This window comes from Palaemon carinicauda, chromosome 15 (assembly GCF_036898095.1).
Source record: "Palaemon carinicauda isolate YSFRI2023 chromosome 15, ASM3689809v2, whole genome shotgun sequence".
Taxonomy (NCBI): Eukaryota; Metazoa; Arthropoda; class Malacostraca; order Decapoda; family Palaemonidae; genus Palaemon; species Palaemon carinicauda.
In genome coordinates this window covers 74,230,320-74,245,319 of record NC_090739.1, presented here as the reverse complement: position 1 = coordinate 74,245,319, position 15,000 = coordinate 74,230,320, and the positions used below count along the sequence as shown (strand labels likewise).

General features: G+C 35.0%; 1 protein-coding gene across 5 annotated transcripts in view; it reads left to right on the top strand.

The window, feature by feature from the left end:
* CdGAPr (GTPase-activating protein CdGAPr) overlaps positions 1-15,000 on the top strand; it is an 805,825-nt gene that overhangs the window by 428,148 nt on the left and 362,677 nt on the right. The window contains exon 1 of one of the 5 annotated variants that reach the window (XM_068388521.1): positions 7,881-8,074. The exons of the other annotated variants lie outside the window; for them this stretch is intronic. The gene's annotated coding sequence lies outside the window, so the exon portion shown is untranslated. Of the gene's footprint in view, positions 1-7,880; positions 8,075-15,000 lie in introns of those variants that run through there. 5 annotated transcript variants of the gene reach the window in all.

Sequence of the window (15,000 nt, the reverse complement as noted above, 5' to 3'; positions counted from 1 at the left end):
AGCAAGGTGCACTACAAGAATTTTTTATCTAATATTAAGGATTGTGGTGAATAGTCATTTGTGTTTATATGTTCATTTGTGGATTCTGTAAACAAATGCCATTGCTTACAACAAGAGCAAAATTAGATGTTACATGTCACCAGCTGTCTCGTCATATAAGCCCGACGAATAAATTAAGGTGGGTTTCGGTATAATGAGTTTGTATAATAAATTAACTCTGGATGGTCAGACATGAACCCTTCCTGTGACAATTAAATGATCACGAACCTTCCAAATAGTTCCTATTGCTTTTTGTTATGTAATTTTAGTGTTTGTGTGATTTTTATATTTAGTCCATAAAACAGTGTGATAGAATATAAAGAACAGAAAAGGGCAGACTAGTTTTAATTCAATTTTAATAATTATATCCTTAAAATAGTAAACCTGCGAAATTAATTACGTGATATTTTATTGCATTAATGTATTACAAGGTAGCAAAAGTGCCTACAATTTGTTAAAACATAATTATCAATTGCTGACTCAAAATAACACTGAAAAAGATCAGATCATTACCGGAAGCTTTTCTGTTTACTACTCCTCCGTATGCAGTAAATTTCCTAATTGAAGTCTATTACTCACTCAGAATTACACAAGTTAAAAAAATTAATAAAGAAATATTTTATATAGATAAAACAAAGCAATGCTTTATTTATAAGGTCTGTCAAATTTGTATTTTATTGCTTCGCCAAAATCGAATATTTTTGATGGGTATGTATCCATACTGGTCTGCCTGTTTGTTAGTTTATTTGTTTGTGAGAAATTTTACACAAAACCTATCGTACCAATTTTGACCAAACTTGGTAGTCATGTTGGGTTTGAAACAAGGACGAATCTATAACATTTTGGATTAAGTACATCAAACTGCAAGTACGCAGCAGTACTTTGAAAATAATCGCAATGTTAAGTAAATGACAAATATTTTGTTAGTTTATTTCGCAAAAACTAAACCATTTTCAAAGAAATTTGATGGACATGTGGGGAGTGATCCAGATATAAATCCATTAGTATTTGAAGAAAATACATAAAAGTACAAGTACGTAGTGGGATTGAGGGTATAATAAGACTGCTTGGCGTGGCGAAGGCATGCTTTCTTCTGAGTGCCCCTCTGGTTACTACTTGTGTAGATTACTACGTGTATCAAGAGCTTGTCTTCTTATTAACTTTAAATACATGTTTAATTTTGGCATTTTATGTAATGTTTATGCAAATTTTGTTTCCACTCCGGTAATTTAAATATTTTCAATGCAAAAACTATGTTGCACTTGTATATATCTTTGTATCACACTTAATAATCCTGTATTTCATAGCGTCTCTCTCTTCAATTCGCATTAGAAGCCATTAATCAAATGAAAAATGGCCTCCATTGTTTCTCCTTCTCTTTTACTTCCATTACCTTAAAGGCAAGCGGCTTATGTTGTTTTGGCTTGGTCGCAGTGCATTACCGGTACCCTGTTGTTGCAAGGCCAACAGATTTATTTTTCCTTATGTAACATTTTCAACTTGTGAACCTAATGCATTGTCTTATTTCTAATTTAATAAATGTTGTTTAATCCGTTTTTGAAGTTTTTTTTTGTAGATTGATAGATATATAGCATTATGCATAAAGTGACATATTGCATTTTAAACGATCGTAAAGATAATTTTGCTTCTTCTACTGTGGCAGGTGTGCCTACGGGAGTATGAGATTAAAATCAAGCCTTTGCTGTAATTGCTCTCAGCTGTCGCACAAGGAACAACATAGCAAACCAATTCAGAGCAACATATTTCTAGAGGTTTCTATTGTAATGGGAAAGGGCAAGGCATCTAAGTTATTTCCTTCATTCATTTCGTGAAGCTTTTGAGGCGTAATTAACCTCATTGATTATAGAAGCAATTTATAATGGTTTTGAAAGGAAGTTTTTTTTAGTGAAGGGAAAGGGAAATCTATAAAAATTATAACAATAACAACAACAACAAGCCATTTAGCAATAGACTATAATGTGAAGAACGTTATATGAACTGAGTTTGATTGGTGTGGTCACTTTGAAGGTAACCTGTTCTGTGAGAATTTTCTTAGGTGAACCTGATACTCACAGAAACACCTGCTGTGTCAGGTCTGATAAAGCAGGTTATCAAGTATTTTTGTCCAACGTCCAAGTAAAGCAACGCAGTCTCTTGTATCCTGAGTCTATGCTTTTATTCTTATTTTTTATTCTAATCTTAGAATAACGCGCACACTCAAGAAGAAAAATGCATTTTGGTCCAATAGAAACAAACTTCTCTCAAGTTATAGCACATTGGGTCCAGGAAATTTACAGATTTTCAATACCTCTGTTTGTTGATATAATACCAAATGGAAAACATATGTTGAAACTTTGGTATACGTTTAAAATTTTCATATACTCCCAAGCGAAGGATGAAGCGAAGTCTGTGGAGTTTGCATAATTTCTTTGGCAATTCTAAAAACCTTTTCTTTGTACTGACTATATTTTGTCTTATTGGTTTTTATGGAAAAAAATCATGTTACTCGTATTTGTTTTTTCTTCTTTTTGACATTATAATGCGGGTAATTTGGATATGAAATGATTAATTGAACTTAAAAATGTTCGTAGCTTAGTTTGTTCCTTTTTAATGATTTTTCTATTGATTTTTTTATTATTTTAATCGCTCAACCACTAATTTCTCTAGTTCTTTAATCCAGACTATGGTTGTACTTTCCCTATGCTTATCAAATCATTTTTGTGTTATGAGTTTTGTTTTTGGCCACCCTTGAATTCAAACATGTTTTTGTCCCTTACTCTAAATTTGCTTAGTAAATGTTGGTGTAATATTGTTCAATTGGTGTTGTTACTGTTATTTAATAATGCTAACATTCATACGCTGTAGTCTCATTGTTTCCCAATATCCCATATATGCATCCTCATTATTGTATTTCATTCCAATTGTCAACTCACACAAACAGGGACAGCTTTTATAAATAATTAGCAAGAGCGAAGACTGCCCATTTATTCATCATCTCGCTCTTTTGTTGTGTCTTATGCTACTATCGTGAATAGTTTAGGCAATATTATAATATTTAATGACTTCACTTTATTATATGCGATTCACATCCTATTTACCATATTGTAGCACTGTATGGTGGCCGATGTGGTAACGTCCCTTACTGATGAACGCCTGACTGGGGTTTGAGTCCCGCTCAAACTCGTCAGTTTCTTTGGTCGCTGCAACCTCACCATCCTTGTGAGCAAAGGATGGAGGGTTTGGGGGAGCCTATAGGTCTATCTGCTGAGTCATCAGCAGCCATTGCCTGGCCCTCCTTGGTTCTAGCTTGGGTGGAGAGGGGGCTTGGGCGCTTATCATATGTAAATTTGGTCAATCTCTAGGGCATTGTCCTGCTCGATAAAGCAATGCCATTCATGATCTGCCATTAAACCTTTAATGTAAGTATCTTTTGTCTCACCACCTGATATGGCATTCTTTTACTTGTGATTTTACGCCAATTTCCTTGCACATGCCTGATATTTTAGCATTGCAAATTTTACTCTGGTAATCGGTACGAATGACGTATGTCTTGAAATTCAGTTTCCTTTCCTTATATAGGTCAGTTACAAAACCAGACGATGGACTACCTCAAGCATCGAGTTTATTTGACTGATTTTTAGTTTGGTGTAAATAACTGGTCGATCCAAGCGTATATTTCAGTCTTTACACCTATTATTAATTGTAGCAGTGTTTAGGTTGAAATTGGAACAAAGAAAAAACAATTACTGAGAAAATGGTAAATATTTGAGTTCATGTCAATTTCAACGGAAAGATCTAAGATATTGAATTATTAGAAAATACAAGTATTTACATGTAACCCATATGTATCAAGTTGATATCCAAGAGTCAGATGAAGTGGGAAGATTATCTCTAGGATTATATATGATGCTCATAGGCAAATGTTATTTGTGAACCGTTGCAGGCTATAACTAAGTTATAAGATCCTATAATGAATAAATCCCTATTATTATTAGTATTATTATTATTATTATTATTATTATTATTATTATTATTATTATTATTATTATTATTATTTATTATTATTATCATTTTCATTTTTATTATTTTTGTTATTGTTTTTATTATTGCTTTTATTATTGTTTTTATTATCATCATTAGCTAACTACAATCCTAGTTGGATGAGCAGTGAACCTAATGATGTAAAATGCTAGACTTAGAACAAACTGCAAACCTAGTACTACGTACAGGATGGGATATCCGAATGCAAAGGATGGCCATGATTATGAAAAATCTTATGCAACATTTATTAAAAAAAAAAAAAAAAAAAAAAAAACTAACTGAACGACGATACCATAGATTAATATCTAGGCCAGGAATAAATAAAGAAAATAAAAGTTCGCACGTTTATGTTCAATAAATTAAGAAAATCGTCAGCAGCTGAAGACCAGTACAATACTCAAAACATGTCAGAATGAAATCATTAAACATTTCTTCAAGATAGATTGATCACCAAAATTCTAAGGTGTTCTCGAAAAGCTGTTGTTTTGTGCAGTTGAAGAATAAACAGATCGGATGTGTTTCTCAAAAGTAAATTTGCAATCGAGACTTACACCTAATGTTTTAAAAGTTGCATATACCGTAGTTAAAGAAACATTATGTAATATTTGGACACCTATTAAGCATGTAGGAAAAAGTTCATTTATATTTGGGTGAAAATTGTATTACTGAAATGTAATCTACAGTCTCAAAAAATAATGTATAGAATTTTAGAAAGTCCAAGAGATTTCTATGAACATTACCTGTATCGCTTGTTAAAGGGAATTGAATACGCGTTTTGCAATAACTGTCTGAAGGTATGACGGGATGTCTGTGAATGAGAGTTAACGAAATACTTCTTTGAAAAATTTGTTTGAATTAGAAATGTTATAACGTGTATATTTTTTGGTACATATCAGTTACTGTATAACTTGGATACTTTTTTATTTTTTAGTTTTGTTCCTATCTCGTATTGGAAATTGTCTTGAACCGTTTAAAAGAGTACTAATAGTGGTGGGAATGAGAATAAGAAGAAAACCAATGTTTCTTTGAAACCCAAAAATGAATCGCTGCACAGAAACTTCCGAGAAAGTCGACGGCTTTTCTTAGAATCGAGTGTTCGAACGTGGATTGAGGAAGCATTAAACCGTGCGCCTACGTCCGTTTCCACAAAACTGTAAGGAGAGAGAGAGAGAGAGAGAGAGAGAGAGAGAGAGAGAGAGAGAGAACTTTGTCGCTTTCATTTCAAGGCTTTAGAGGAAAGTCTCTCTCTCCCTCTTTGTTTAGCTGTGGTGGAGCTCGCTTCCGTGAAGCTTTCAGAGAACCGTAGAGAAAAGAAGGACGCCCGAAAATGATGCACGGGTCGAAGAATATTAGGGAAGTCAAGGCTAGAAAGAACGAATTTAATCTTTTTTTAATGTCAATGAGAGAGAGAGAGAGAGAGAGAGGAGAGAGAGAGAGAGAGAATAGGGGTCTTAATTGCACTAATCCATAAAGCTTTATTCCCTCACAGTGCTCTTCTTTATTTTGGTTCTTTTCACTTGAAACCCCGTCCCCTCCTTCATTTGTTTGGTTACTCTTGAATCTTATTTTCATTTCTGTTTGCATTTATTTGTTTTCTGTTGCTAGGTTAAGTAACAAACATTCAAATTTATTAACATAGGCGTAAACACGCGCTTATATAATGTTCTCTCTCTCTCTCTCTCTCTCTCTCTCTCTCTCTCTCTCTCTCTCTCTCTTTTCATTTTCCCCCTTCTCTTTTCCCCCTCTTGCACAATCACTCATTACGTGATTGCAAAGATTTATTATTATATGTACGGTGTCGTCAAACCATAAGTACGTGGATATGGCCAGTATTGCAGCATAGCTGCTTTAATTTTGTGGTACCCAGCACGATTTCTTATTTAACCTCGGATTTGTCTGGAAACATGTTTAGATAAAACTTTATGGACAATTGAATCCTTACAGCAGCTAAGAAGATTTCAGAACAGTTTTGTAATTTGTTATGGAAATGGCAAATTTATGAATTAATATTGAGAGCATTAGATTAGGCTAAAATCCTATTAGTAGTCAGGAATCAACAGATGTCTATTAGTAATCTGCATATCCTATGTTTTTTTTTGGTGGCGGGGCTGTTGTGTCCTTTTAACATAATTTTGAATAACATATTCTTGATTAAGTGCTCATATATACATCCATTGACAACTCTTTAGTGACCACTAGTCTCCTTTTCTTTGGTACTTTACTTAACATATTGAAGTTGCTAGTTTATGTTTTCTACCAAACTTAACTGGGTTCGTCTTAGGTGAAGGAGTTGCGTGGTCATTTATAATGTGTGTGAAACTCTTTACAGCTTTTGTAAAGCCCTTTTCAATAGCTTTCATTTAATTTTCTTGGCTCTCTCTCTCTCTCTCTCTCTCTCTCTCTCTCATCGAATGCTGTCAAAAAGAGAGAACATAAACCGGGCATCAGCACCAGATGGAGAAAACCTTGTCTTATGGAATAAACTCACGAGATTCAAAACTTCAATTGTTATCACTGTGGAAGAGGAAATATCTAATTGGAAAATGTAATGACCAAAGGAAATTAATATCTTTGTTTAATTTCTCCAATAAAGGAAAAGGTTCTACTCTTAGTCATCAAGACCAAGTAAACAAAGGACTATTGACGGATGTCGATACTTCAGCGAAATATAAAACCACTAATATAGCGATTACAGTACTCGATTTTTCATCCTCTTACAATCATAGAAGACTGAACAATTCAGTTGTATTCGTTGTTATTTGTTAGCCAACCGTAATAGCTGCGAACCTGGCGCTCCAATCTGTACCCATTGCGAGCCTCAGGAGGTCAGGAGGTCGCTTAAAGACCAGAGGTCATCCATCAGATGTACATTGCATTTATTATTGAGTGTTGGAGGCGGGCATCTGGCAGCTCACTGTTATTGAACTCTTGGTTTATTCATTGGGTCGTTGCCCTGAGTGTCACCTGGTCAGGCATTTGCCTCCACCATTCCCTTCCCCTCCCCTTTCCCTGATTGAATTTGACCTTCCTATGGAGGCTGGGATTGGGAAAATGTAGCTCGTTGAATATTTTAGGCTTCGGTATTTTCTGTATTATTCAATTTCTATTAACAACTATTTCGTATGTGGGGAATCATCATCATCATTATTATTATTATTATTATTATTATTATTATTATTATTATTATTATTATTATTATTATTATGTCGTCTTGATAATAGGGTGCAATAGATTTTTTCACTTATTAGATTTTAGTGAGCCAGTGTAATGAGTATTTATTTAATGAAATTGCAATTAGGTTATGTTGTTATATTCTGAGAGTCTTAACGTTATTCCCTGGTACACGTAAGGGAACGCAAAATAGAAAGTGTTTGAATGGAAATGTGTTCATTAAAACTCATTTAGATAAGCGCTTGAAAGTAATGACACCCGAATTATTAGATTGCAGAATTTTAGAATCCAATTTAAGTCGTTCGTTTCAGCGTAAGGAGGATCTCGAAGGTCATAAGCCAGTTGATTTGGATGTTAACAGGATCGAGGAGTCTTGGGCCCATCTAGAGGAATGACGAGTGCCTGGGAATGAGGGGTCTTTATGAAGGACCAAGGGAAAGGAGCTGGTTGAGGAGCGATAGGAGGAGGTAGAGGAGATGGTGGTGGAGGAGAAGTGGAGAGGAGTGAGGAGGCGGCGGCTTTGGAGGAGGAGGAGGAGGAGGAGTTGGTTGGCTGTTAGGCAGCGTTGGGTGTTGCGTCCCGTTGGCTCTTCAGTGTGTGTGGTGTGGGCTGACGGTTGGCTGGCGGGGGAGGCTGTGCTGAGGGTCACGGTCGACCGAAAGCACCTTATTTCTCTCACAAGGCTTCCATTCTTTTCTTCCCTCCCTTTTTCTTGCTGAATCAGTTCAGAAAGAAAAAAAAAAAAAAGCTTTCGTTAGTTAGCATTTCGTTTCTCGGAGGAATCAAGTATGTCGGACGCGCGAAATCTGACTGTACTCGACTGGTGCGTGTTTTGTGTTTTTGTTATGGGTTAGTGCTGTGATCTATCAACTACTGTGGATAGGCGCTTCCTGCTTAAAAGTTGATGATGATTTCAACATTTATCTTTTCGAAGAGCTATACCTTTTTGCATTGCCCTTTCTGTTTCACATATCTGCATTAATGTGGTTATTTCATCAGTGGCTACGGCAAACCAGTTACATAAAATTGATATCGTGATCTGATAATAGAAATATCACGCACATTATGGTGAATTGCCTCTAATGACTCATGACTCATAACCCTTGGTGATTCATGTGGATTCAATCTAATGTCTTTATTCAATCGAGCAACGTGGAGGTCATCGCACTGGCCGAGAATTGTATTGAAAATGGAACGAATCAGAAAATGATTTTGGATGTGTTGTCATTTTACTCGAAAGTAATCGACTGTTCAAGCAATGAGAATTGCAGTGAGAAATCTTAACACTGGTGAACTGGCATCTGCAGTCATTAGAAGTGCTGTGATTATGTTTACAATATTTTTTTTCTGCTTTTCCGGGGTGTAAGATTAAGTTAATACTGTATAGTTCTTATCATTTTATCATTAGTCCTGATCTGTTTGAATATATTATTGCAATGTTATGATTATATATATATATATATATATATATATGTGTAGTCATATATGTTTTATACCTCTATACAGTGCGTATATACACGTATATAATGTTTGTATATGATTTACACTGTATGTTGTTGTAAAGTGTATAACTCTGGTGTTCATTGTGTTTCTATAATTAAGACTTAATGAAACAATCGTGTGTCATATTGCTGTGAAATCTTTCTTTTCTGTTTTAACATCTTTAGTGAAATTTCCATGATATCAGCTAGTCTAAATAAAGAAATCTAATCTTTTTATAAGATCTGCCTAGGTTTATAAGGAATTACAAAGAAAGTTTAAGAGAGCAGTTTTTTTATACTAAAACTTGGGAAGATTAGGAGTAAAGGATTGATAGATACCGCACATATCTTATATTAATATGGGCAAGAGATCTCTATTGAAAGGAAATATAACTTGAAAATATATGAATGCTCATATATAACTTCGTTGAATGTCAAGTTAGAGAAAGAAGTGTTCGGAATTAAACGCAAATGCAGTGTATAAAAACAAAAGATTTTGAAACTTTCTCTCTCTCTCTCTCTCTCTCTCTCTCTCTCTCTCTCTCTCTCTCACTTGTGGGCGTTTGTGTTTTGCTTATGAATACTTCATTACGTGTCTGGCTATCTTAATTGGTAGCACTTTATATGGAAGTTATCGACTCCTTGCAAAATTTTGGGGTTAAGATTTTCTTGGCGATAAGTTTAAGGAGGGGGAATTTTAATTAAGTTACTAGGTGAATGAATAGAGAGAGAGAGAGAGAGAGAGAGAGAGAGAGAGAGAGAGAGAGGGAGGGAGTCAGTCATCTGTGAATTGAAGAGGAATAAGAAGCTCTACCAAGTATGACAACAGTTTGTGTGTTTGTGCGTGTGTTTCGGGAAGGAAGAGGACCTCGGCTGAGTGGCTCTGTTGAGGACGTGTTGATTACATCGAGTTTACAGGTGGCAGGTTCTGAAAAGGTTCCTATGCCGGCTTTGTTGTTGCTGAAAGGGAAAATCCTGACAATAGTTCTTTCCACCTGGTTATGCTGTGCAGATGTGGGCATGGGATCACTTTTTACAGCCTTGGCAGTCTCAAGAGATTTCCTCGCGAACGAGGACTTCCGGGGATTGTACATTCAAATGAATAGGATTCTTTCTCCATTTCAATTTTGGAGGATTCTTTAGGTTAGATTTAGTGTTAATGAAATTTGTTATAGGATCGTTCTTTTGGTGGACGTTTGTAAACTCATAATGGGTCAACTTTCAATTATGCCCCCCCCCCCCCAGGTTGTACTGTATGCTGTTCAAGACTTTGTGTGTGTGGTTAGAATAATGATAAATACATACTGTTAATAAGGTAAAATGACTACGTGAAGCTAATTCTATATGTTTTTAGACGAAACTAGAACATATGCCTGTATATATATATATATATATATATATATATAGTGTGTGTGAGTATACATACATATATATGTACACTTACATTTATATATAGGCGTGTGTATGTATATACACACATGTATGTATATACAGTATATGTGTGTATATATATATATATATATATATATAAATAAATAAATAGGTAGTAGGTTTTCCAGGGCACCAGCCACCCGTTGAGATGCTACCGCTAAATAGTTATGGGGTCCTTTGACTGGCCAGACAGTACTACATTGGATCTTTCTCTAGTTACGGTTCACTTTCCCTTTGCCTACACTTACACCGAATAGTCTGGCCTATTCTTTACAGATTCTCCTCTGTCCTCATACACTTGACAACACTGAGATTATCAAACTACTGCACTGCAATTGTTCAGTTGCTACTTTCCTCTTGGTAAGGGTTGAAGAGACTTTTTAGCTATGGTAAGCAGCTCTTCTAGGAGAAGGGCACTCCAAAATCAAACTATTGTTCTCTAGTCTTGGATGGTGCCATAGCCTCTTTACCATGGTCTTCCACTGTCTTGGGTCAGTTCTCTTGCTTAAGGGTACACTCGGCGCGCTGTTCTATCTTATTTTTCTTCCTCTTGTTTTATTAAGTGTTTATAGTTTATATAGGAATTATTTATTTTAATGTTACTGTTCTTAAAATATTTTATTTTTCCTTATTTCTTTTCCTCACTGGGATATTTTCCCTGTTTTGGTTCATGAGCTTGTACCATCCTGCTTTTCCAGCTAAGGTTGTGGCTTGACAAGTAATAATAATAATATTAATGTATATATATATGTATATATATATATATACATATATATATATATATATATATATATATATAATTATATTTACGAACATTTGTACCTATATGTTGGCGGTATAATTTAAAGTAGCTGTACTAAATTTTATGTCCTAAATGTGCAGCATTTCAACTCCGTTATTTTGGTGTAATAACTCAATATTTTTTGTTTATTTGGGGTGAACATTTATTAGAATTTCATCATTCAATGACGTGATAATTCGAACTTAGCATAAAGATGGGTTTTTTATTGAAATAGTGTATTGAACGATGTCGGGGGACTTTTGTTTTTGGTAATACACTTTGCAAGGAGTTTAAAGTGTCCTCGCCCTCCATCATCGAAACTTTTGATTAAAGTTTGGCTGACCCCAGGTTCTACACATTGTGCTGAGGACGACCTCAAGGCCAAATAAAATTAGAGCACAAATCCTTTTCCTCCGGAATTTTCATCCTTTTGGGTGGGGTTGGGGGTTTGTAGGGGAAAGAGATCTGGAGTACGAAGCCAGGCATCTCACTCGCCCGGATTTTAAAGGGGTGGCGACAGAACGCCGAGGTAAAGGAGAAAGGGAAGGTGGGCCTGGGCGGTGGCTCCTATCCCTCCCCCCTCCCCTTCTGCGTTTTTGGAGCGGCGAAATGGGCGGGGTTAAAGGCATATGGCGCCACGAAGTCGTGTTGGGATGTAGGATGAGGACGACTGCTATTGATGAGAAGGTGTTGACTCCAAGTGGGACGAAATGTAGGGAGAGGGCGAATGAGAATGCTGGAAATACGAGTGGTGAAACTAGGTCAGAGGGTTCTCTTTTAGGGAATCATGGACACGAATTAAAGAATATTTGCCGAGAGGGAATTTAATAGAGGTCTCAATTGTATTTGCCCCTTTCAGTATTATTTTTCCAGAATTTACACGAATTTTAACTTAAGAAAATTTCGCTAATAGACATGTTCATGCCAATTGCAAAATTGACTTTAGGCACTGTGGGAACTTTGCCATTTTAGCATGTGCGTCAGTTATGGTCAGTTTGCGTGCTTGTATACATATGTAGTGTCTATGTAACGTATTATGTTCAAGGAAGTTATAATTAGTAAATGTAGAGGCGAAAACCTTTTTGTAAAATATTAAAATATTTAAGTAGTTAAAAGATTCAAAGATAAATAATAATGCAAGTGATTAAAAGACTTTTCGAGTCAGTAAATGTTTTATCTGGGATACTATACTTAGGTGTTTACTTCTAGCCTATTGTCGTACTTTGTGAATAGAGCGATCTTATTTAATTCTTTTTTAATATTGTTTATATCTTTTTTTTTATTTAATTTGGTCAAATAAGGTTTTCCATAAAAGTCTATAGCTTTTATGCAAAACAAGATAATGTGGCCACCTCACCTTCATCCACAAGCTAATCTGTCAAGCTTGAATCCCTTATTAAAACCTCTGTTCTGAAGAAGCCCTTATTAAAACCTCTGTTCTGAAGAAGCCCTTATTAAATCCTCTGTTCTGAAGAAGCCCTTATTAAAACCTCTGTTCTGAAGAAGCCCTTATTAAAACCTCTGTTCTGAAGAAGCCCTTATTAAAACCTCTGTTCTGAAGAAGCCCTTATTAAATCCTCTGTTCTGAAGAAGCCCTTATTAAATCCTCTATGCTGAAGCACATTTGCCTTTTGATTACTCCAGAACTTTAAGTCCTTCCTTGCCCATCTAATATTTTTAGATTGAATAGGCATCTCGCTTGCAAAACTCCAATTTTGTACATTAGTAATCCTCTTTGAAACCTGCTAACGCCTTGACCGAAGCAGTATTATTATTACATCGAATCTCTAAAGTTTCACTACAATTTTTACCTATTCACTACAGATTTATTTTTTCTTTTTTCTATATCCTGCAAACGCTCTCAGTCCCTTCGTACATTTCAATGTACGATTTGGAACAAAAAATTCTATTCACACATGTATTCGTCGTTCAAAGTACTTGATCCTAAATAAATTCTATGGTTTTGCTCCTAAATAACTTATCCACAGTTATATGGCAATCAAGCATGTCCTTATTTTTATTGTTTTATTTGTCCTCATAAATGAAGCTAATTTTAATTTCAAGTAGTCTTGCAAAAACACTTATTCACTTCGCTCTTTTCTTTCTACGCTACGGTACCGAAAAAGTGACGCATTTTAACTTTCATTATGACCAGCTATTCAAATGATATAAATTTTTGGTCTGAATCCGTTGATTATTACCTATTATTTTTAATCATACTCTATATAAATGTTAGCTAGTCATGGGGAAAAGCAAACCTTTGTGAAGACCAAATTTTCCATCAAACGTTCCATTGGCCCATAGGTGTGGTTGCTTTATCCTATATGTATATTCTACATCCATTGCCGATCCCTTTTCTCTATCATGGTGTCCAACCTCATCTAGCATTTAATTCTTAGTTTAACTGCAGGCGCGGAATAGCCTCACAGCTCCCAGTATTGGCTATACTGTAGAGCTCGGATTAAGAAATCTAACCCAAGGGACCTTTTAGCTTTATATTCTTAAATTGGCTTCACTCTTTGAAGATCCTATTCACTCACCATAAGTAGCCATACCGAATGAATAAACTTCTTGCTAGCCAATTTCTCTTCTAAATCTTCCAAGTTCAATTGTCTGTCAAATACTGTTGTTTCCTTTACTTATAAAATGTAAGTTGACCTTCAAATAATGCCATTAGATAATGCTTCCCTTAATTATTATCAGGATTATTTAAGGTAAATAAGTTCCCAGGAACTCTAATATTGATTAGTTAAACCTTTGAAAATTTGAGAAAAATAAATAATAAGTATATGAACTAAGCTGAATATATTTTTAAAAGACATTAGGGTAAATTAAATTTTAAACGTTACACATGTTCCCATATGTGTCATCGCATGGTACATTTTTTTTTCATCATTTAGTGTGATAATATTAAGTCCCCTCAAGACTAATTAGATTGTTACATTCCTCAGGAATTATCTTTGTAAACTATTTGTGAATACTCTTTTTGTAATTGTGTTTTAACCACCTGTAAAGGGGAGGTGTGTGGCGAAATAAAACATTAATTCTGATAAGAAGGTTGATGAAGTGCCAATCCATTAAGTACCAGGCAAAGATATTGCATATTCATTAATAATCTCATTTACTGATTAATGGTGTTGTCCTGTAATTTGTACTTTTCTTATGTTGGCTCGTCAGTTATCGATGAGTCTAAAATTATCTATTTTGATATGTGTGTTGTTGTTATTTAAATAACATTGGCAGTAGTAGGATATATGGGCATGCAAAACTTCGTAAAAAAAGATAAGATTTGATGAATGGTTATTCATGTAAGGAATGAACTGGGTTTTCATTAATTAGAAGCACATTTGCAACTCGTTATTAAGGAGATTCTGCATTGCAGAGATCATGATTTCGTTCAGTGACCTAGAAACCATAGAATTTAGATCATCCCATTTCGTTCACTTGTCCTAATCTAGTATTCTAGTATTTCTTATAACCCATGCACAGAATTGACTTCTTTTTCCTAGGCAGTGAAGCGAGTGTCTTTTTTTTATTTCAAGTAGATTTTGTCAAAGACTTTGTCTCGATCAGTCGAAGAAAACGTTCACTGTGATTTGGTAATTTCAAGATATTCCTTTATTTGGATATCGTGGTTTGGAAGAGATGTTATCTGAAACAGCTGTTTAAATCAAGTGGGAGAAAATATTCAATCTGAAGAAACAAATGTCTGCCTCGGGTAGTTTCAGATTAGTTTTCATTGCAAATGGAAGTTATTGCTTTGGGATGATTATGAGTGACCGTTCATCGCTAATAATGCCTGCTTGCTTATCTTGCTTATATGCAGATTCTGTTTTCATTTTGTACGGAAATGAAATTTTTTTTTACATTTTTCGAAGTAAATGTGATCAAAGTTTTCGGCTGTGAAAATCGTTTTCTTTGCCTTCAATTTGTAATTGTAATATATCGAACAATTGTTTTATGATACATATTTTGCTACACTTTCCGGAAAGATTAGTCATCAACTCACTCATAAGGTTTACATTACCCGAAAAGCCTTTTTGCCATATCCTGCAG